This window comes from Oncorhynchus kisutch, linkage group LG9, assembly GCF_002021735.2.
Source record: "Oncorhynchus kisutch isolate 150728-3 linkage group LG9, Okis_V2, whole genome shotgun sequence".
NCBI lineage: Eukaryota > Metazoa > Chordata > Actinopteri > Salmoniformes > Salmonidae > Oncorhynchus > Oncorhynchus kisutch.
The window spans coordinates 23439541-23458941 of NC_034182.2; the positions used below are offsets into that span (position 1 = coordinate 23439541).

The 19401-nt window shown below is 42.4% G+C and overlaps 11 non-coding genes across 11 annotated transcripts; 6 read left to right on the forward strand and 5 right to left on the reverse strand.

Annotated features, from left to right (window-relative positions):
- Positions 1 to 6977: 6977 nt before the first annotated feature.
- On the reverse strand, positions 6978 to 7051 carry trnan-guu (transfer RNA asparagine (anticodon GUU)). The gene has a single exon. It is a non-coding gene; the product is annotated as a tRNA-Asn (tRNA).
- Positions 7052 to 8156: 1105 nt separating this feature from the next.
- Positions 8157 to 8230, reverse strand: trnan-guu (transfer RNA asparagine (anticodon GUU)). The gene has a single exon. It is a non-coding gene; the product is annotated as a tRNA-Asn (tRNA).
- Positions 8231 to 9334: 1104 nt separating this feature from the next.
- On the reverse strand, positions 9335 to 9408 carry trnan-guu (transfer RNA asparagine (anticodon GUU)). Its single transcript has one exon. It is a non-coding gene; the product is annotated as a tRNA-Asn (tRNA).
- A 1102-nt stretch (positions 9409 to 10510) lies between these two features.
- trnan-guu (transfer RNA asparagine (anticodon GUU)) lies at positions 10511 to 10584 on the reverse strand. The gene has a single exon. It is a non-coding gene; the product is annotated as a tRNA-Asn (tRNA).
- Positions 10585 to 11687: 1103 nt separating this feature from the next.
- On the reverse strand, positions 11688 to 11761 carry trnan-guu (transfer RNA asparagine (anticodon GUU)). The gene has a single exon. It is a non-coding gene; the product is annotated as a tRNA-Asn (tRNA).
- Positions 11762 to 13100: 1339 nt separating this feature from the next.
- trnan-guu (transfer RNA asparagine (anticodon GUU)) lies at positions 13101 to 13174 on the forward strand. The gene has a single exon. It is a non-coding gene; the product is annotated as a tRNA-Asn (tRNA).
- Positions 13175 to 14275: 1101 nt separating this feature from the next.
- On the forward strand, positions 14276 to 14349 carry trnan-guu (transfer RNA asparagine (anticodon GUU)). The gene has a single exon. It is a non-coding gene; the product is annotated as a tRNA-Asn (tRNA).
- Positions 14350 to 15452: 1103 nt separating this feature from the next.
- On the forward strand, positions 15453 to 15526 carry trnan-guu (transfer RNA asparagine (anticodon GUU)). The gene has a single exon. It is a non-coding gene; the product is annotated as a tRNA-Asn (tRNA).
- Positions 15527 to 16628: 1102 nt separating this feature from the next.
- Positions 16629 to 16702, forward strand: trnan-guu (transfer RNA asparagine (anticodon GUU)). The gene has a single exon. It is a non-coding gene; the product is annotated as a tRNA-Asn (tRNA).
- Positions 16703 to 17804: 1102 nt separating this feature from the next.
- On the forward strand, positions 17805 to 17878 carry trnan-guu (transfer RNA asparagine (anticodon GUU)). The gene has a single exon. It is a non-coding gene; the product is annotated as a tRNA-Asn (tRNA).
- A 1102-nt stretch (positions 17879 to 18980) lies between these two features.
- trnan-guu (transfer RNA asparagine (anticodon GUU)) lies at positions 18981 to 19054 on the forward strand. Its single transcript has one exon. It is a non-coding gene; the product is annotated as a tRNA-Asn (tRNA).
- Positions 19055 to 19401: the final 347 nt, after the last annotated feature.

A 19401-nucleotide genomic window follows, 5' to 3' on the forward strand; every position in this document is an offset into this window, starting at 1 on the left:
TCATCGGGAGGTGTTCAACAAGGCACGGGCCATTTCGCTCTCGCCTCACCGACCATATGACTGCGGGATTGACCTTCTCCTTAGCACCACTCCGCCCCGTTTGACAACTGTACTCGCTGTCGAGACCGGAGACCAAGGCTATGGAGACCTACATTGGGGACTACCTATCTGCAGATTTATCCATCCGTCTTCCTCTCCTGCTGGTGCAGGGTTCTTCTTTGTGGAGAAGGACTCAATGACATAATGGTGAAGAACCGCTACTCGCTACCACTCATCTCCTCAGCCTTCGAGCCGCTCTAGGTGGCCACCGTGTTTTCCAAGCTGGATCTACGGATGCATACCACCAAATGCTGATACGGGAAGGGGATGAGTAGAAGACCACCTTCAACATGGCCAGTGGCCACTGTGAGTATTTGGTCATGCTATTTGGCCTCACCAACGCCTGTGTTCCAGGCTCTGATAAATGATGTTCTCCATGACATGTTAACCGGTTCATCTTCGTCTACATTGATGACATCCTAATCTTCTCCCGCTCCCCCCAAGAACATGTGCTCCATGTCTGACAGGTTCTTCAACGCCTCCTGGAGAATCAGCTGTTAGCTGTTAAGGAAGAGAAGTGCGAGTTGCATCGCTCCACCATCCCCTTTCTGGCGTACATCATCTCCGCTGGGAGTGTCCAGATGGATTCCGGGAAGGTGAGAGTGGTAGTGGATTGGCCAGGGTGCAGATGCAAAGTTTCCTGGGGTTCGCCAACTTTAATCGCCACTTCATCCTGGGTTACAGCACCCTGGCTTCCCCCCTGTCAGCACTCACCTCTCCCAAAGTTCCGTTCATGTGGTACCCTGCTGTTGACCGGGCGTTCCGGGACCTCAAACACCACTTCACCACTGCTCCCATCTTGGTTCATCCTGACCCTTCCCTTCAGTTCATGGTGGAGGCCGATGCTTCTGATGTAGGAGTGGGGGCGGTCCTGTCCCAGCGTTCTGCCCTGGACCTGAAGCTACATCCCTGCGCCTTCTTCTCCCATCCCCTCAAAGCCATGGAGAAAAATGACGATGTGGGGAATCGATAGCTTCTCGCAGTGATGATGGCGTTGAAGGAATGTAGGCACTGGCTGGAACGGTCGGATCATTTGTTCATTGTATGGCCCGACCACAAAATTCGAACCACATGTGCCGAATATAACAAGTGTAGACTTTACAGTGAAATGCTCACTGACAAGCCCTTAACCAACAGTGCAGTTCAAGAGTAGGCTAAAATAAACACAATACGAATAACAATAACGAGGCTATATACAGTGGGTACTGGTACCAACTCAGTGTACAGGCTAGTTGACTTAATCTTTACAGGTGGGGGCGAAGTGACTATGCATAGGTAACAAACAAACAGCGAGTAGCAGCAGTACACAAGGGGAGGGGGGGGGGGGTCATGTAAATTGTCTGGTTGCGATATTTAGGAATTGTTCAGCAGTCTAATGGCTTGGGGGTAGAAGCTACTGAGGAGCCTTTTGGTCCCAGACTTGACTGACACTCCGGTACCACTTGCCGTGCGGTAGCAGGGAAAACTGTCTATAACTTGGGTGACTGGAATCTTTGACAATTTTATGGGCTTTCCTCTGACACCGCCTATTATATAGGTCCTGGATGGCAGGAAGCTTGGCCCCAGTGATGTACTGGGCCATTCACACTAGTAGCGCCTTACGTTCAGATGCCGAGCAGTTGCCATACCAGGCGGTGATGCAACCGATCAGGATGCTCTCGATGGTGCAGCTGTAGAACCTTTTGAGGATCTGGGGACCCAAGCCAAATATTTTCAGTCTCCAGAGGGGGAAAGGGTATTGGTGTGTTTTGACCATGAAAGTTCATTGGTGATGTGGACACCAAGGAACTTGAAACTCTGTTCGGCCCACCTGTTCGGCCTGCCTTTTCCTGTAGTCTATTAATCAAGACAAACAAGATGAGTGGTTGTTGTCCTGGCGCCACAACGCCAGTTCTCTGACCTCCTCCCTATAGGCCATGTCATCGTTGTCAGTGATCAGGCCTACCACTGTTGTGTCATCAGCAAACTTAATGATGGTGTTGGAGTCGTGTTTGTCCACGCAGTAGTGGGTGAACAGGGAATACAGGAGGGGACTAAGTACACACCCCTGACGGGCCCCAGTGTTAAGGATCAGTGTGAGCCGAGCTGTAGTCGATAAATAGCATTCTCACGTAAGTGTTCCTTTTGTCCAGGTGAGAAAGGGCTGTGTGGAGTGCGATTGAGATTGCGTCATCTGTGGATCTGTTGGGGTGGTATGCGAATTGGAGTGGGTCTAGGGTGTCCGGGAGGATGCTGTTGATGTGAGTCATGACCAGCCTTTCACGGCACTTCATGGTTACCAACGAGAATGCTACGGGGAGGTAATCATTTAAGCAGGTTATCTTCGCTTCCTTGGGCACAGGGACTATGGTGGTCTGCTTGAAACATGTAGGTATTACAGACTCAGACTCGGTCAGGGAGAGGTTGAAAATATCAGTGAAGACACTTTACAGTTGGTCCGCGTATGCTTTGAGTACACGTCCTGGAAATCCATCTGGCCCTGTGGCTTTGTGAAAGTTGACCTGCTTAAAGGTTTTGTTCATATCGGCTACCGAGAGCGTTATCACACAGTCATCCAGAACAGCTGGTGCTCTTGTGCATGGTTCAGTGTTGCTTGCCTCGAAGGCTCGCGTCAATGGGCAGCTCGCGTCTGGGTTTCCCTTTGTAGTCCATAATAGTTTTCAAGCCCTGCCACACCCGACGAGCATCAGAGCCGGTGTAGTAGGTTTCAGTCTTAACTTGTTGACTGTAAGGGGCAGTATTTTCGTTTTTGGCAAAAAAAACCATTTGAAACGGCCTATTTCTCAGCCCCAGAAACTAGAATATGCATATAATCGTCAGATTAGGATAGAAAACACTCTAAAGTTTCCAAAACTGTCAAAATATTGTCTGTGAGTATAACAGAACTGATATTGCGGAATATCCAATCAGGAAGTGCCTCTTATTTTGAAACCTCTCTGTTCCTATGCATGCCTATCCTCCATTTAAATGGATATCAACCAGATTCTCTTTTCTGTGGCTTCCCTAAGGTGTCAGTCTTTAGACATAGTTTCAGGCTTTTATTTTGAAAAATGAACGTGAAGGATCACATTGCGTAAGTGGATAGGTGGGGGCTCTCAAAGTGAGTTTTGCGCAATTGAGTAAATCCGCCATTGTTCCTCCCACTGTTATTGAAAAAGCTACACATTCGGTTGATATAATATCGAATATATATTTTAAAAACTACCTGAAGATTGATTATAAAAAACGTTTGACATGTTTCTGTGGACATTATAGATATTATTTGGAATATACGTCTGCGTTGTGGTGACAGCTCTTTCCTGTGGATTTCTGAACATAACGCGACAAACAAACGTCGGTATTTTGGGTGTAAAAATAAGCTTTATGGAACAAAAGGAACATTTGTTGTGTAACTGGAAGTCTCGTAAGTGAAAACATTCGAAGATCATCAAAGGTAAACCATTTTTTTATTGCTTTTCTGATTTTCGTGACCTAGCTGCATAATGCTTAGTGTACATAATGTTATGTTATGCTATCGATAATCTTACACAAACGCTTGGATTGCTTTCGCTGTAAAGCATAATTTCAAAATCGGAGATGACAGGTGGATTAACAAAAGGTTAAGCTGTGTTTTCCTATATTGCACTTGTGATTTCATGAATATGAATACATATATATTTTTTTGTAATATTATTTGACTGTGGCGCTATGCTATTCAGCGGTTGCTGATGACAATTACCCCGCTACTGGGATGGGTAGCGTCAACAAGTTAATCCTGTATTGACTCTCTGCTTGTTTGATGGTTCATGTGAGGGCATAGCGGGACTTCTTCGCTCCTTGAAAGCATCAGCTCTAGCCTTTAGCTCGATGCAGATATTGCCTGTAATCCATGGCTTCTGGTTGGGATATGTACGTACAGTCACTGTGGGGACAACGTCATCGATGCACTTATTGATGAAGCCGATGACTGAGGTGGTGTATTCCTCAATGCCATTGGATGAATCCTGGAACATATTCCAGTCTGTGCTAGCAGAACAGTCCTGTAGTGTAGCATCTGTGTCATCTGTCCACTTCCGTATTGAGCGAGTCACTGGTACTTCCTTCTTTAGTTTTTGCTTGAAAGCAGGAATCAGGATGTAATAATTGTGGTCAGATTTACCAAATGAAGGGCGGGGGAGAGCTTTGTGTCTATCTCTTTGTGTGGAGTAAAGGTTGTCTAGGATTATTTTCCCCTTGTTGCACGTGTGACATAAAAATTTGGTACAACTGATTCAAGTTTGCCTTCATTAAAGTCCCCGGCCACTACGAGCGCCGCTTCTTGGAGAGCATTTTCTTCTCTGCTTATGGCCTTGAGTTGGTTAAAAGGTTAAATAACAACTGATAAATGTCTCACCTTTTGCATTTTATATCGACACAGCAGTATCAGGAGAATGGCCAGTAGAACACCAGCAACAACCAGGCCCACAACCACTCCTACTAGGACTGATGTAGAGGGTCCAGGAGTTACACCTGGAGAGAGAACAACAAATCACCATCAGGTTCTGAGGTAGTTGTAGAAAATAAATAAAGTAACATTTCTACACAGACACGCACGCATAGCATAGTGAGCTCACCAGTGACGCTGATGTGGAAAGATAAGCTGAGATATGAATTATGGGGCGGTCTTGTCCTTGTCCCCTCACACGGTTACTGACCAGCCTGGTCAGAGAGGGAGGTGGTGGTGGTTTTACTGGTCTGACTTGAAAGCTGTTCTTTATTTATTAACCAGTTGTAAGTCCAGTCTGTGTCGTCTGATAGTTCACACTGCAGCTTGACAGTGTCTCCAGGGTAGTGACTATCTTCACTGAGGCTGTAGGCAGAGCTGTGGAAAAAAGTTCATTGAAGACCAATGCAGTTAGTGCATCAATCAGTTAAAAGTATATTCTTAGTACCATACACCTGTCACCGTCAGTCTGACTGAATCACTAAACTCAGAATGCTTCTTCTGATCAACATGTGTACCGACACTTGTCACCACTGTCTGAAATCTTAACCTCACTGATCTCATATTCATGCTTCCTACTAAGGAAGTCTACACTATCCTTGCTCCATGTGTATTTCCAGTCAGTGACTTCTCCCCTATGTATGTTACAACTGAGAGTGACAGACTCTCCACTGAATATCTGGGAGGATTTGGGTTGTATGGTCAGAACAGCATGTGCCTGTCCTGCACAAAATAAAACCAGCATGAAACAATTACTTTAACACCTGTTATTTTGAGACGATCAAAACACAAAATATGTCTATCCAAAAGCAGCTTTAAAAATCACAAAGATATATGATGAAGCATAAAGAGATGGAGGCTTGATCAAGTGTACAAATATCTACCATCATCATCTTCAGAGTGTCCAGAGTAGATGTGTGTAGTCAGCACTACAACAAAGATAGTAGAGATGAAATAAATAACAACATGCCATATTCATGTTTCTGATTACCTGGTATTTTATTTTAAAGGGGCAATCTGCATTTTCTACATTAATTTCTGCACTTTTAAATGAAAGTAGCAATTCAAGTATTTTCCTGTCATAACCCAAAATTGACAGTTATTTTATGGCAATTATTATAAATAATGTAGATTAATGAATTTCCTTAGCCCCATCCCTCAGCCGTATACCACAACAAGTGACAGGGTGGTCGTTTTGTTGTAGTTTGAATTACGGACTGCAAGCTTAAATATCCACCGACTTCCCATGTTCTGCACAGAGAGTGTACAGAGACCAAAAACACAAAATCACCACTCATTAATCTCTTAAATTTATCTCACTGTAGCAAAGGAACCCTCAACCATTTACAATAATCACAACTTGATACTACAACACATCCAACAAATATAGCATTTTGTATTTATTGTGGTTGTCAGCACATTTTAGAAGCATTGAGTTAGCATCAATCTTTAGTTCAAAGGGTAATGACCTGGTTAAATGCACACCAACACACTAACCAGGTCTGCATGGCATCGGCGCAATGTTCATCAGCGCAACATTATATTAAAAGACATCTGGCAGGAGTAAATTCAGCCACAATTACAAATATATTCAGATAAATATATATTTTAAACAACTGCATTTTTACAAATGTAATATATAATCGCCAAGCCCATTCCAAAAAATTAGGGGACTGACTCCGGAGGATGATGTAGTAGCGAGTCACTTTCATGGCGTATAGGCATACATATACACACAAACACACACACACTGAACCAACATTGTCCTTCTCGCGAGATAAATATAAATGCTAAGGTTTTTCATGCCAGATTGACATATTTTACATTGTAAAATACTAGCCAGATTAATAAGAATAAATGATATGTTCCTTGGAGAACACAGAATGATCAAGCTATTGAGTAACAGAAGATCAGAGACCATTGACAGCCATTTTACCAGTAGGTATAGTAACTTGTCATCTTTCATGTTCAACAACACACCAATCACATGTGACAACAGGAAACACAGCAGGTCAAAAGCAAGCTTACTGTAAATCCAGGAAGGTCTTCCATATCGCTAGAAACGGAAAGACAGCATCCCTGGGTGGGCTCAAATCATCCATTTTTTAATGAAGAGTCTAACGTGCCAACAAATTGCACCAAAGAGACTTGTGGTTATACTGACCCTCAGGAGGCCATAGTCTCGTGGAAGCTCACAACAAGTCAGGAAGGGTCAGTTCACATCTCTACAATCTGAAAAATGTCATCCCTGGGTGGTGTCGAAGCTCCAAACTTGAGATTGACAGTCAAACAAGCTAACTGTTTGATTGCACTTGAGAGGCTTGTGTTGGCATTGACCCTCAGCAGGCCAAAAGAACTGGGAAATTCATTAGAGGTCCCGGATGTCTCATCCACATCATATAGGACAACACACTGTCGTCCCTGGGTGGGCTCGAACCACCAACCTTTAGATTAACAGTCTAACGCGCTAACCAATTGCGCCACAGAGACTTATGGTGTATATGACCCTGACGCTTGATCACTGGCCGTCCGTGCTCTCTTCCAACTGAACATGGAGTTTACGAAACAACAACACATTGTTCCAATGGTTGTGTTACCTTGCATCGAAAGTGCAGCAACATTTTCAAGGAAGTAGCTCTGTAATTATCTAATGTTTGTTTGCTTTTTGAATGGCCTTAAAAGGGCAAAAATGTAGCGCAATGTTCGTCAGTGCAACATTATATTAAAAGGCATCTGGCAGGATTAAATTCAGCCACAATCACAAATATATTCTGATAAATATATATTTTAAACAACTGCATTTTTACAAATGTAATATATAATCGCCAAGCCCATTCAAAATAATTAGGGGACTGACTCCGGAGGATGATGTAGTAGCGAGTCACTTTCATGGCGTATAGGCATACATATACACACAAACACACACACACTGAACCAACATTGTCCTTCTCGCGAGATAAATATAAATGCTAAGGTTTTTCATGCCAGATTGACATATTTTACATTGTAAAATACTAGCCAGATTAATAAGAATAAATGATATGTTCCTTGGAGAACACAGAATGATCAAGCTATTGAGTAACAGAAGATCAGAGACCATTGACAGCCATTTTACCAGTAGGTATAGTAACTTGTCATCTTTCATGTTCAACAACACACCAATCACATGTGACAACAGGAAACACAGCAGGTCAAAAGCAAGCTTACTGTAAATCCAGGAAGGTCTTCCATATCGCTAGAAACGGAAAGACAGCATCCCTGGGTGGGCTCAAATCATCCATTTTTTAATGAAGAGTCTAACGTGCCAACAAATTGCACCAAAGAGACTTGTGGTTATACTGACCCTCAGGAGGCCATAGTCTCGTGGAAGCTCACAACAAGTCAGGAAGGGTCAGTTCACATCTCTACAATCTGAAAAATGTCATCCCTGGGTGGTGTCGAAGCTCCAAACTTGAGATTGACAGTCAAACAAGCTAACTGTTTGATTGCACTTGAGAGGCTTGTGTTGGCATTGACCCTCAGCAGGCCAAAAGAACTGGGAAATTCATTAGAGGTCCCGGATGTCTCATCCACATCATATAGGACAACACACTGTCGTCCCTGGGTGGGCTCGAACCACCAACCTTTAGATTAACAGTCTAACGCACTAACCAATTGCGCCACAGAGACTTATGGTGTATATGACCCTGACGCTTGATCACTGGCCGTCCGTGCTCTCTTCCAACTGAACATGGAGTTTACGAAACAACAACACATTGTTCCAATGGTTGTGTTACCTTGCATCGAAAGTGCAGCAACATTTTCAAGGAAGTAGCTCTGTAATTATCTAATGTTTGTTTGCTTTTTGAATGGCCTTAAAAGGGCAAAAATGTAGCGCAATGTTCGTCAGTGCAACATTATATTAAAAGGCATCTGGCAGGATTAAATTCAGCCACAATCACAAATATATTCTGATAAATATATATTTTAAACAACTGCATTTTTACAAATGTAATATATAATCGCCAAGCCCATTCAAAATAATTAGGGGACTGACTCCGGAGGATGATGTAGTAGCGAGTCACTTTCATGGCGTATAGGCATACATATACACACAAACACACACACACTGAACCAACATTGTCCTTCTCGCGAGATAAATATAAATGCTAAGGTTTTTCATGCCAGATTGACATATTTTACATTGTAAATACTAGCCAGATTAATAAGAATAAATGATATGTTCCTTGGAGAACACAGAATGATCAAGCTATTGAGTAACAGAAGATCAGAGACCATTGACAGCCATTTTACCAGTAGGTATAGTAACTTGTCATCTTTCATGTTCAACAACACACCAATCACATGTGACAACAGGAAACACAGCAGGTCAAAAGCAAGCTTACTGTAAGTCCAGGAAGGTCTTCCATATCGCTAGAAACGGAAAGACAGCATCCCTGGGTGGGCTCAAATCATCCATTTTTAAATTAAGAGTCTAACGCGCCAACAAATTGCACCAAAGAGACTTGTGGTTATACTGACCCTCAGCAGGCCATAGTCTCGTGGAAGCTCACAACAAGTCAGGAAGGGTCAGTTCACATCTCTACAATCTGAAAAATGTCATCCCTGGGTGGTGTCGAAGCACCAAACTTGAGATTGACAGTCAAACAAGCTAACTGTTTGATTGCACTTGAGAGGCTTGTGTTGGCATTGACCCTCAGCAGGCCAAAAGAACTGGGAATTTCATTAGAGGTCCAGGATGTCACATCCACATCATGGAGCACAACACACTGTCGTCCCTGGGTGGGCTCGAACCACCAACCTTTAGATTAACAGTCTAACGCGCTAACCAATTGCGCCACAGAGACTTATGGTGTATATGACCCTGACGCTTGATCACTGGCCGTCCGTGCTCTCTTCCAACTGAACATGGAGTTTACGAAACAACAACACATTGTTCCAATGGTTGTGTTACCTTGCATCGAAAGTGCAGCAACATTTTCAAGGAAGTAGCTCTGTAGTTATCTAATGTTTGTTTGCTTTTTCAATGGCCTTAAAAGGGCAAAATGTAGCGCAATGTTCGTCAGTGCAACATTATATTAAAAGGCATCTGGCAGGATTAAATTCAGCCACAATCACAAATATATTCTGATAAATATATATTTTAAACAACTGCATTTTTACAAATGTAATATATAATCGCCAAGCCCATTCAAAATAATTAGGGGACTGACTCCGGAGGATGATGTAGTAGCGAGTCACTTTCATGGCGTATAGGCATACATATACACACAAACACACACACACTGAACCAACATTGTCCTTCTCGCGAGATAAATATAAATGCTAAGGTTTTTCATGCCAGATTGACATCATTTACATTGTCATACTAGCCAGATTAATAAGAATAAATGATATGTTCCTTGGAGAACACAGAATGATCAAGCTATTGAGTAACAGAAGATCAGAGACCATTGACAGCCATTTTACCAGTAGGTATAGTAACTTGTCATCTTTCATGTTCAACAACACACCAATCACATGTGACAACAGGAAACACAGCAGGTCAAAAGCAAGCTTACTGTAAGTCCAGGAAGGTCTTCCATATCGCTAGAAACGGAAAGACAGCATCCCTGGGTGGGCTCAAATCACCAATTTTTAAATTAAGAGTCTAACGCGCCAACAAATTGCACCAAAGAGACTTGTGGTTATACTGACCCTCAGCAGGCCATAGTCTCGTGGAAGCTCACAACAAGTCAGGAAGGGTCAGTTCACATCTCTACAATCTGAAAAATGTCATCCCTGGGTGGTGTCGAAGCACCAAACTTGAGATTGACAGTCAAACAAGCTAACTGTTTGATTGCACTTGAGAGGCTTGTGTTGGCATTGACCCTCAGCAGGCCAAAAGAACTGGGAATTTCATTAGAGGTCCAGGATGTCACATCCACATCATGGAGCACAACACACTGTCGTCCCTGGGTGGGCTCGAACCACCAACCTTTAGATTAACAGTCTAACGCGCTAACCAATTGCGCCACAGAGACTTATGGTGTATATGACCCTGACGCTTGATCGCTGGCCGTCCGTGCTCTCTTCCAACTGAACATGGAGTTTACGAAACAACAACACATTGTTCCAATGGTTGTGTTACCTTGCATCGAAAGTGCAGCAACATTTTCAAGGAAGTAGCTCTGTAGTTATCTAATGTTTGTTTGCTTTTTGAATGGCCTTAAAAGGGCAAAAATGTAGCGCAATGTTCGTCAGTGCAACATTATATTAAAAGGCATCTGGCAGGATTAAATTCAGCCACAATCACAAATATATTCTGATAAATATATATTTTAAACAACTGCATTTTTACAAATGTAATATATAATCGCCAAGCCCATTCAAAATAATTAGGGGACTGACTCCGGAGGATGATGTAGTAGCGAGTCACTTTCATGGCGTATAGGCATACATATACACACAAACACACACACACTGAACCAACATTGTCCTTCTCGCGAGATAAATATAAATGCTAAGGTTTTTCATGCCAGATTGACATCATTTACATTGTCATACTAGCCAGATTAATAAGAATAAATGATATGTTCCTTGGAGAACACAGAATGATCAAGCTATTGAGTAACAGAAGATCAGAGACCATTGACAGCCATTTTACCAGTAGGTATAGTAACTTGTCATCTTTCATGTTCAACAACACACCAATCACATGTGACAACAGGAAACACAGCAGGTCAAAAGCAAGCTTACTGTAAGTCCAGGAAGGTCTTCCATATCGCTAGAAACGGAAAGACAGCATCCCTGGGTGGGCTCAAATCACCAATTTTTAAATTAAGAGTCTAACGCGCCAACAAATTGCACCAAAGAGACTTGTGGTTATACTGACCCTCAGCAGGCCATAGTCTCGTGGAAGCTCACAACAAGTCAGGAAGGGTCAGTTCACATCTCTACGATCTGAAAAATGTCATCCCTGGGTGGTGTCGAAGCACCAAACTTGAGATTGACAGTCAAACAAGCTAACTGTTTGATTGCACTTGAGAGGCTTGTGTTGGCATTGACCCTCAGCAGGCCAAAAGAACTGGGAATTTCATTAGAGGTCCAGGATGTCACATCCACATCATGGAGCACAACACACTGTCGTCCCTGGGTGGGCTCGAACCACCAACCTTTAGATTAACAGTCTAACGCGCTAACCAATTGCGCCACAGAGACTTATGGTGTATATGACCCTGACGCTTGATCACTGGCCGTCCGTGCTCTCTTCCAACTGAACATGGAGTTTACGAAACAACAACACATTGTTCCAATGGTTGTGTTACCTTGCATCGAAAGTGCAGCAACATTTTCAAGGAAGTAGCTCTGTAGTTATCTAATGTTTGTTTGCTTTTTGAATGGCCTTAAAAGGGCAAAAATGTAGCGCAATGTTCGTCAGTGCAACATTATATTAAAAGGCATCTGGCAGGATTAAATTCAGCCACAATCACAAATATATTCTGATAAATATATATTTTAAACAACTGCATTTTTACAAATGTAATATATAATCGCCAAGCCCATTCAAAATAATTAGGGGACTGACTCCGGAGGATGATGTAGTAGCGAGTCACTTTCATGGCGTATAGGCATACATATACACACAAACACACACACACTGAACCAACATTGTCCTTCTCGCGAGATAAATATAAATGCTAAGGTTTTTCATGCCAGATTGACATCATTTACATTGTCATACTAGCCAGATTAATAAGAATAAATGATATGTTCCTTGGAGAACACAGAATGATCAAGCTATTGAGTAACAGAAGATCAGAGACCATTGACAGCCATTTTACCAGTAGGTATAGTAACTTGTCATCTTTCATGTTCAACAACACACCAATCACATGTGACAAGAGGAAACACAGCAGGTCAAAAGCAAGCTTACTGTAAGTCCAGGAAGGTCTTCCATATCGCTAGAAACGGAAAGACAGCATCCCTGGGTGGGCTCAAATCATCCAATTTTTAAATTAAGAGTCTAACGCGCCAACAAATTGCACCAAAGAGACTTGTGGTTATACTGACCCTCAGCAGGCCATAGTCTCGTGGAAGCTCACAACAAGTCAGGAAGGGTCAGTTCACATCTCTACGATCTGAAAAATGTCATCCCTGGGTGGTGTCGAAGAACCAAACTTGAGATTGACAGTCAAACAAGCTAACTGTTTGAATGGGCTTGGCGATTATATATTACATTTGTAAAAATGCAGTTGTTTAAAATATATATTTATCAGAATATATTTGTGATTGTGGCTGAATTTAATCCTGCCAGATGCCTTTTAATATAATGTTGCACTGACGAACATTGCGCTACATTTTTGCCCTTTTAAGGCCATTCAAAAAGCAAACAAACATTAGATAACTACAGAGCTACTTCCTTGAAAATGTTGCTGCACTTTCGATGCAAGGTAACACAACCATTGGAACAATGTGTTGTTGTTTCGTAAACTCCATGTTCAGTTGGAAGAGAGCACGGACGGCCAGCGATCAAGCGTCAGGGTCATATACACCATAAGTCTCTGTGGCGCAATTGGTTAGCGCGTTAGACTGTTAATCTAAAGGTTGGTGGTTCGAGCCCACCCAGGGACGACAGTGTTTGTGCTCCATGATGTGGATGTGACATCCTGGACCTCTAATGAAATTCCCAGTTCTTTTGGCCTGCTGAGGGTCAATGCCAACACAAGCCTCTCAAGTGCAATCAAACAGTTAGCTTGTTTGACTGTCAATCTCAAGTTTGGTGCTTCGACACCACCCAGGGATGACATTTTTCAGATCGTAGAGATGTGAACTGACCCTTCCTGACTTGTTGTGAGCTTCCACGAGACTATGGCCTGCTGAGGGTCAGTATAACCACAAGTCTCTTTGGTGCAATTTGTTGGCGCGTTAGACTCTTAATTAAAAATTGGTGATTTGAGCCCACCCAGGGATGCTGTCTTTCCGTTTCTAGCGATATGGAAGACCTTCCTGGACTTACAGTAAGCTTGCTTTTGACCTGCTGTGTTTCCTGTTGTCACATGTGATTGGTGTGTTGTTGAACATGAAAGATGACAAGTTACTATACCTACTGGTAAAATGGCTGTCAATGGTCTCTGATCTTCTGTTACTCAATAGCTTGATCATTCTGTGTTCTCCAAGGAACATATCATTTATTCTTATTAATCTGGCTAGTATGACAATGTAAATGATGTCAATCTGGCATGAAAAACCTTAGCATTTATATTTATCTCGCGAGAAGGACAATGTTGGTTCAGTGTGTGTGTGTTTGTGTGTATATGTATGCCTATACGCCATGAAAGTGACTCGCTACTACATCATCCTCCGGAGTCAGTCCCCTAATTATTTTGAATGGGCTTGGCGATTATATATTACATTTGTAAAAATGCAGTTGTTTAAAATATATATTTATCAGAATATATTTGTGATTGTGGCTGAATTTAATCCTGCCAGATGCCTTTTAATATAATGTTGCACTGACGAACATTGCGCTACATTTTTGCCCTTTTAAGGCCATTCAAAAAGCAAACAAACATTAGATAACTACAGGGCTACTTCCTTGAAAATGTTGCTGCACTTTCGATGCAAGGTAACACAACCATTGGAACAATGTGTTGTTGTTTCGTAAACTCCATGTTCAGTTGGAAGAGAGCACGGACGGCCAGCGATCAAGCGTCAGGGTCATACACACTATAAGTCTCTGTGGCGCAATTGGTTAGCGCGTTAGACTGTTAATCTAAAGGTTGGTGGTTCGAGCCCACCCAGGGACGACAGTGTGTTGTGCTCCATGATGTGGATGTGACATCCTGGACCTCTAATGAAATTCCCAGTTCTTTTGGCCTGCTGAGGGTCAATGCCAACACAAGCCTCTCAAGTGCAATCAAACAGTTAGCTTGTTTGACTGTCAATCTCAAGTTTGGTGCTTCGACACCACCCAGGGATGACATTTTTCAGATCGTAGAGATGTGAACTGACCCTTCCTGACTTGTTGTGAGCTTCCACGAGACTATGGCCTGCTGAGGGTCAGTATAACCACAAGTCTCTTTGGTGCAATTTGTTGGCGCGTTAGACTCTTAATTTAAAAATTGGTGATTTGAGCCCACCCAGGGATGCTGTCTTTCCGTTTCTAGCGATATGGAAGACCTTCCTGGACTTACAGTAAGCTTGCTTTTGACCTGCTGTGTTTCCTGTTGTCACATGTGATTGGTGTGTTGTTGAACATGAAAGATGACAAGTTACTATACCTACTGGTAAAATGGCTGTCAATGGTCTCTGATCTTCTGTTACTCAATAGCTTGATCATTCTGTGTTCTCCAAGGAACATATCATTTATTCTTATTAATCTGGCTAGTATGACAATGTAAATGATGTCAATCTGGCATGAAAAACCTTAGCATTTATATTTATCTCGCGAGAAGGACAATGTTGGTTCAGTGTGTGTGTGTTTGTGTGTATATGTATGCCTATACGCCATGAAAGTGACTCGCTACTACATCATCCTCCGGAGTCAGTCCCCTAATTATTTTGAATGGGCTTGGCGATTATATATTACATTTGTAAAAATGCAGTTGTTTAAAATATATATTTATCAGAATATATTTGTGATTGTGGCTGAATTTAATCCTGCCAGATGCCTTTTAATATAATGTTGCACTGACGAACATTGCGCTACATTTTTGCCCTTTTAAGGCCATTCAAAAAGCAAACAAACATTAGATAACTACAGAGCTACTTCCTTGAAAATGTTGCTGCACTTTCGATGCAAGGTAACACAACCATTGGAACAATGTGTTGTTGTTTCGTAAACTCCATGTTCAGTTGGAAGAGAGCACGGACGGCCAGCGATCAAGCGTCAGGGTCATATACACCATAAGTCTCTGTGGCGCAATTGGTTAGCGCGTTAGACTGTTAATCTAAAGGTTGGTGGTTCGAGCCCACCCAGGGACGACAGTGTGTTGTGCTCCATGATGTGGATGTGACATCCTGGACCTCTAATGAAATTCCCAGTTCTTTTGGCCTGCTGAGGGTCAATGCCAACACAAGCCTCTCAAGTGCAATCAAACAGTTAGCTTGTTTGACTGTCAATCTCAAGTTTGGTGCTTCGACACCACCCAGGGATGACATTTTTCAGATCGTAGAGATGTGAACTGACCCTTCCTGACTTGTTGTGAGCTTCCACGAGACTATGGCCTGCTGAGGGTCAGTATAACCACAAGTCTCTTTGGTGCAATTTGTTGGCGCGTTAGACTCTTAATTAAAAATTGGTGATTTGAGCCCACCCAGGGATGCTGTCTTTCCGTTTCTAGCGATATGGAAGACCTTCCTGGACTTACAGTAAGCTTGCTTTTGACCTGCTGTGTTTCCTGTTGTCACATGTGATTGGTGTGTTGTTGAACATGAAAGATGACAAGTTACTATACCTACTGGTAAAATGGCTGTCAATGGTCTCTGATCTTCTGTTACTCAATAGCTTGATCATTCTGTGTTCTCCAAGGAACATATCATTTATTCTTATTAATCTGGCTAGTATGACAATGTAAATGATGTCAATCTGGCATGAAAAACCTTAGCATTTATATTTATCTCGCGAGAAGGACAATGTTGGTTCAGTGTGTGTGTGTTTGTGTGTATATGTATGCCTATACGCCATGAAAGTGACTCGCTACTACATCATCCTCCGGAGTCAGTCCCCTAATTATTTTGAATGGGCTTGGCGATTATATATTACATTTGTAAAAATGCAGTTGTTTAAAATATATATTTATCAGAATATATTTGTGATTGTGGCTGAATTTAATCCTGCCAGATGCCTTTTAATATAATGTTGCACTGACGAACATTGCGCTACATTTTTGCCCTTTTAAGGCCATTCAAAAAGCAAACAAACATTAGATAACTACAGAGCTACTTCCTTGAAAATGTTGCTGCACTTTCGATGCAAGGTAACACAACCATTGGAACAATGTGTTGTTGTTTCGTAAACTCCATGTTCAGTTGGAAGAGAGCACGGACGGCCAGCGATCAAGCGTCAGGGTCATATACACCATAAGTCTCTGTGGCGCAATTGGTTAGCGCGTTAGACTGTTAATCTAAAGGTTGGTGGTTCGAGCCCACCCAGGGACGACAGTGTGTTGTGCTCCATGATGTGGATGTGACATCCTGGACCTCTAATGAAATTCCCAGTTCTTTTGGCCTGCTGAGGGTCAATGCCAACACAAGCCTCTCAAGTGCAATCAAACAGTTAGCTTGTTTGACTGTCAATCTCAAGTTTGGTGCTTCGACACCACCCAGGGATGACATTTTTCAGATTGTAGAGATGTGAACTGACCCTTCCTGACTTGTTGTGAGCTTCCACGAGACTATGGCCTGCTGAGGGTCAGTATAACCACAAGTCTCTTTGGTGCAATTTGTTGGCGCGTTAGACTCTTAATTTAAAAATTGGATGATTTGAGCCCACCCAGGGATGCTGTCTTTCCGTTTCTAGCGATATGGAAGACCTTCCTGGACTTACAGTAAGCTTGCTTTTGACCTGCTGTGTTTCCTCTTGTCACATGTGATTGGTGTGTTGTTGAACATGAAAGATGACAAGTTACTATACCTACTGGTAAAATGGCTGTCAATGGTCTCTGATCTTCTGTTACTCAATAGCTTGATCATTCTGTGTTCTCCAAGGAACATATCATTTATTCTTATTAATCTGGCTAGTATGACAATGTAAATGATGTCAATCTGGCATGAAAAACCTTAGCATTTATATTTATCTCGCGAGAAGGACAATGTTGGTTCAGTGTGTGTGTGTTTGTGTGTATATGTATGCCTATACGCCATGAAAGTGACTCGCTACTACATCATCCTCCGGAGTCAGTCCCCTAATTATTTTGAATGGGCTTGGCGATTATATATTACATTTGTAAAAATGCAGTTGTTTAAAATATATATTTATCAGAATATATTTGTGATTGTGGCTGAATTTAATCCTGCCAGATGCCTTTTAATATAATGTTGCACTGACGAACATTGCGCTACATTTTGCCCTTTTAAGGCCATTCAAAAAGCAAACAAACATTAGATAACTACAGAGCTACTTCCTTGAAAATGTTGCTGCACTTTCGATGCAAGGTAACACAACCATTGGAACAATGTGTTGTTGTTTCGTAAACTCCATGTTCAGTTGGAAGAGAGCACGGACGGCCAGCGATCAAGCGTCAGGGTCATATCACCACAAGTCTCTGTGGCGCAATTGGTTAGCGCGTTAGACTGTTAATCTAAAGGTTGGTGGTTCGAGCCCACCCAGGGACGACAGTGTGTTGTGCTCCATGATGTGGATGTGACATCCTGGACCTCTAATGAAATTCCCAGTTCTTTTGGCCTGCTGAGGGTCAATGCCAACACAAGCCTCTCAAGTGCAATCAAACAGTTAGCTTGTTTGACTGTCAATCTCAAGTTTGGAGCTTCGACACCACCCAGGGATGACATTTTTCAGATTGTAGAGATGTGAACTGACCCTTCCTGACTTGTTGTGAGCTTCCACGAGACTATGGCCTGCTGAGGGTCAGTATAACCACAAGTCTCTTTGGTGCAATTTGTTGGCGCGTTAGACTCTTAATTAAAAAATGGATGATTTGAGCCCACCCAGGGATGCTGTCTTTCCGTTTCTAGCGATATGGAAGACCTTCCTGGACTTACAGTAAGCTTGCTTTTGACCTGCTGTGTTTCCTCTTGTCACATGTGATTGGTGTGTTGTTGAACATGAAAGATGACAAGTTACTATACCTACTGGTAAAATGGCTGTCAATGGTCTCTGATCTTCTGTTACTCAATAGCTTGATCATTCTGTGTTCTCCAAGGAACATATCATTTATTCTTATTAATCTGGCTAGTATGACAATGTAAATGATGTCAATCTGGCATGAAAAACCTTAGCATTTATATTTATCTCGCGAGAAGGACAATGTTGGTTCAGTGTGTGTGTGTTTGTGTGTATATGTATGCCTATACGCCATGAAAGTGACTCGCTACTACATCATCCTCCGGAGTCAGTCCCCTAATTATTTTGAATGGGCTTGGCGATTATATATTACATTTGTAAAAATGCAGTTGTTTAAAATATATATTTATCAGAATATATTTGTGATTGTGGCTGAATTTAATCCTGCCAGATGCCTTTTAATATAATGTTGCACTGACGAACATTGCGCTACATTTTGCCCTTTTAAGGCCATTCAAAAAGCAAACAAACATTAGATAACTACAGAGCTACTTCCTTGAAAATGTTGCTGCACTTTCGATGCAAGGTAACACAACCATTGGAACAATGTGTTGTTGTTTCGTAAACTCCATGTTCAGTTGGAAGAGAGCACGGACGGCCAGCGATCAAGCGTCAGGGTCATATACACCATAAGTCTCTGTGGCGCAATTGGTTAGCGCGTTAGACTGTTAATCTAAAGGTTGGTGGTTCGAGCCCACCCAGGGACGACAGTGTGTTGTGCTCCATGATGTGGATGTGACATCCTGGACCTCTAATGAAATTCCCAGTTCTTTTGGCCTGCTGAGGGTCAATGCCAACACAAGCCTCTCAAGTGCAATCAAACAGTTAGCTTGTTTGACTGTCAATCTCAAGTTTGGTGCTTCGACACCACCCAGGGATGACATTTTTCAGATTGTAGAGATGTGAACTGACCCTTCCTGACTTGTTGTGAGCTTCCACGAGACTATGGCCTGCTGAGGGTCAGTATAACCACAAGTCTCTTTGGTGCAATTTGTTGGCGCGTTAGACTCTTAATTTAAAAATTGGATGATTTGAGCCCACCCAGGGATGCTGT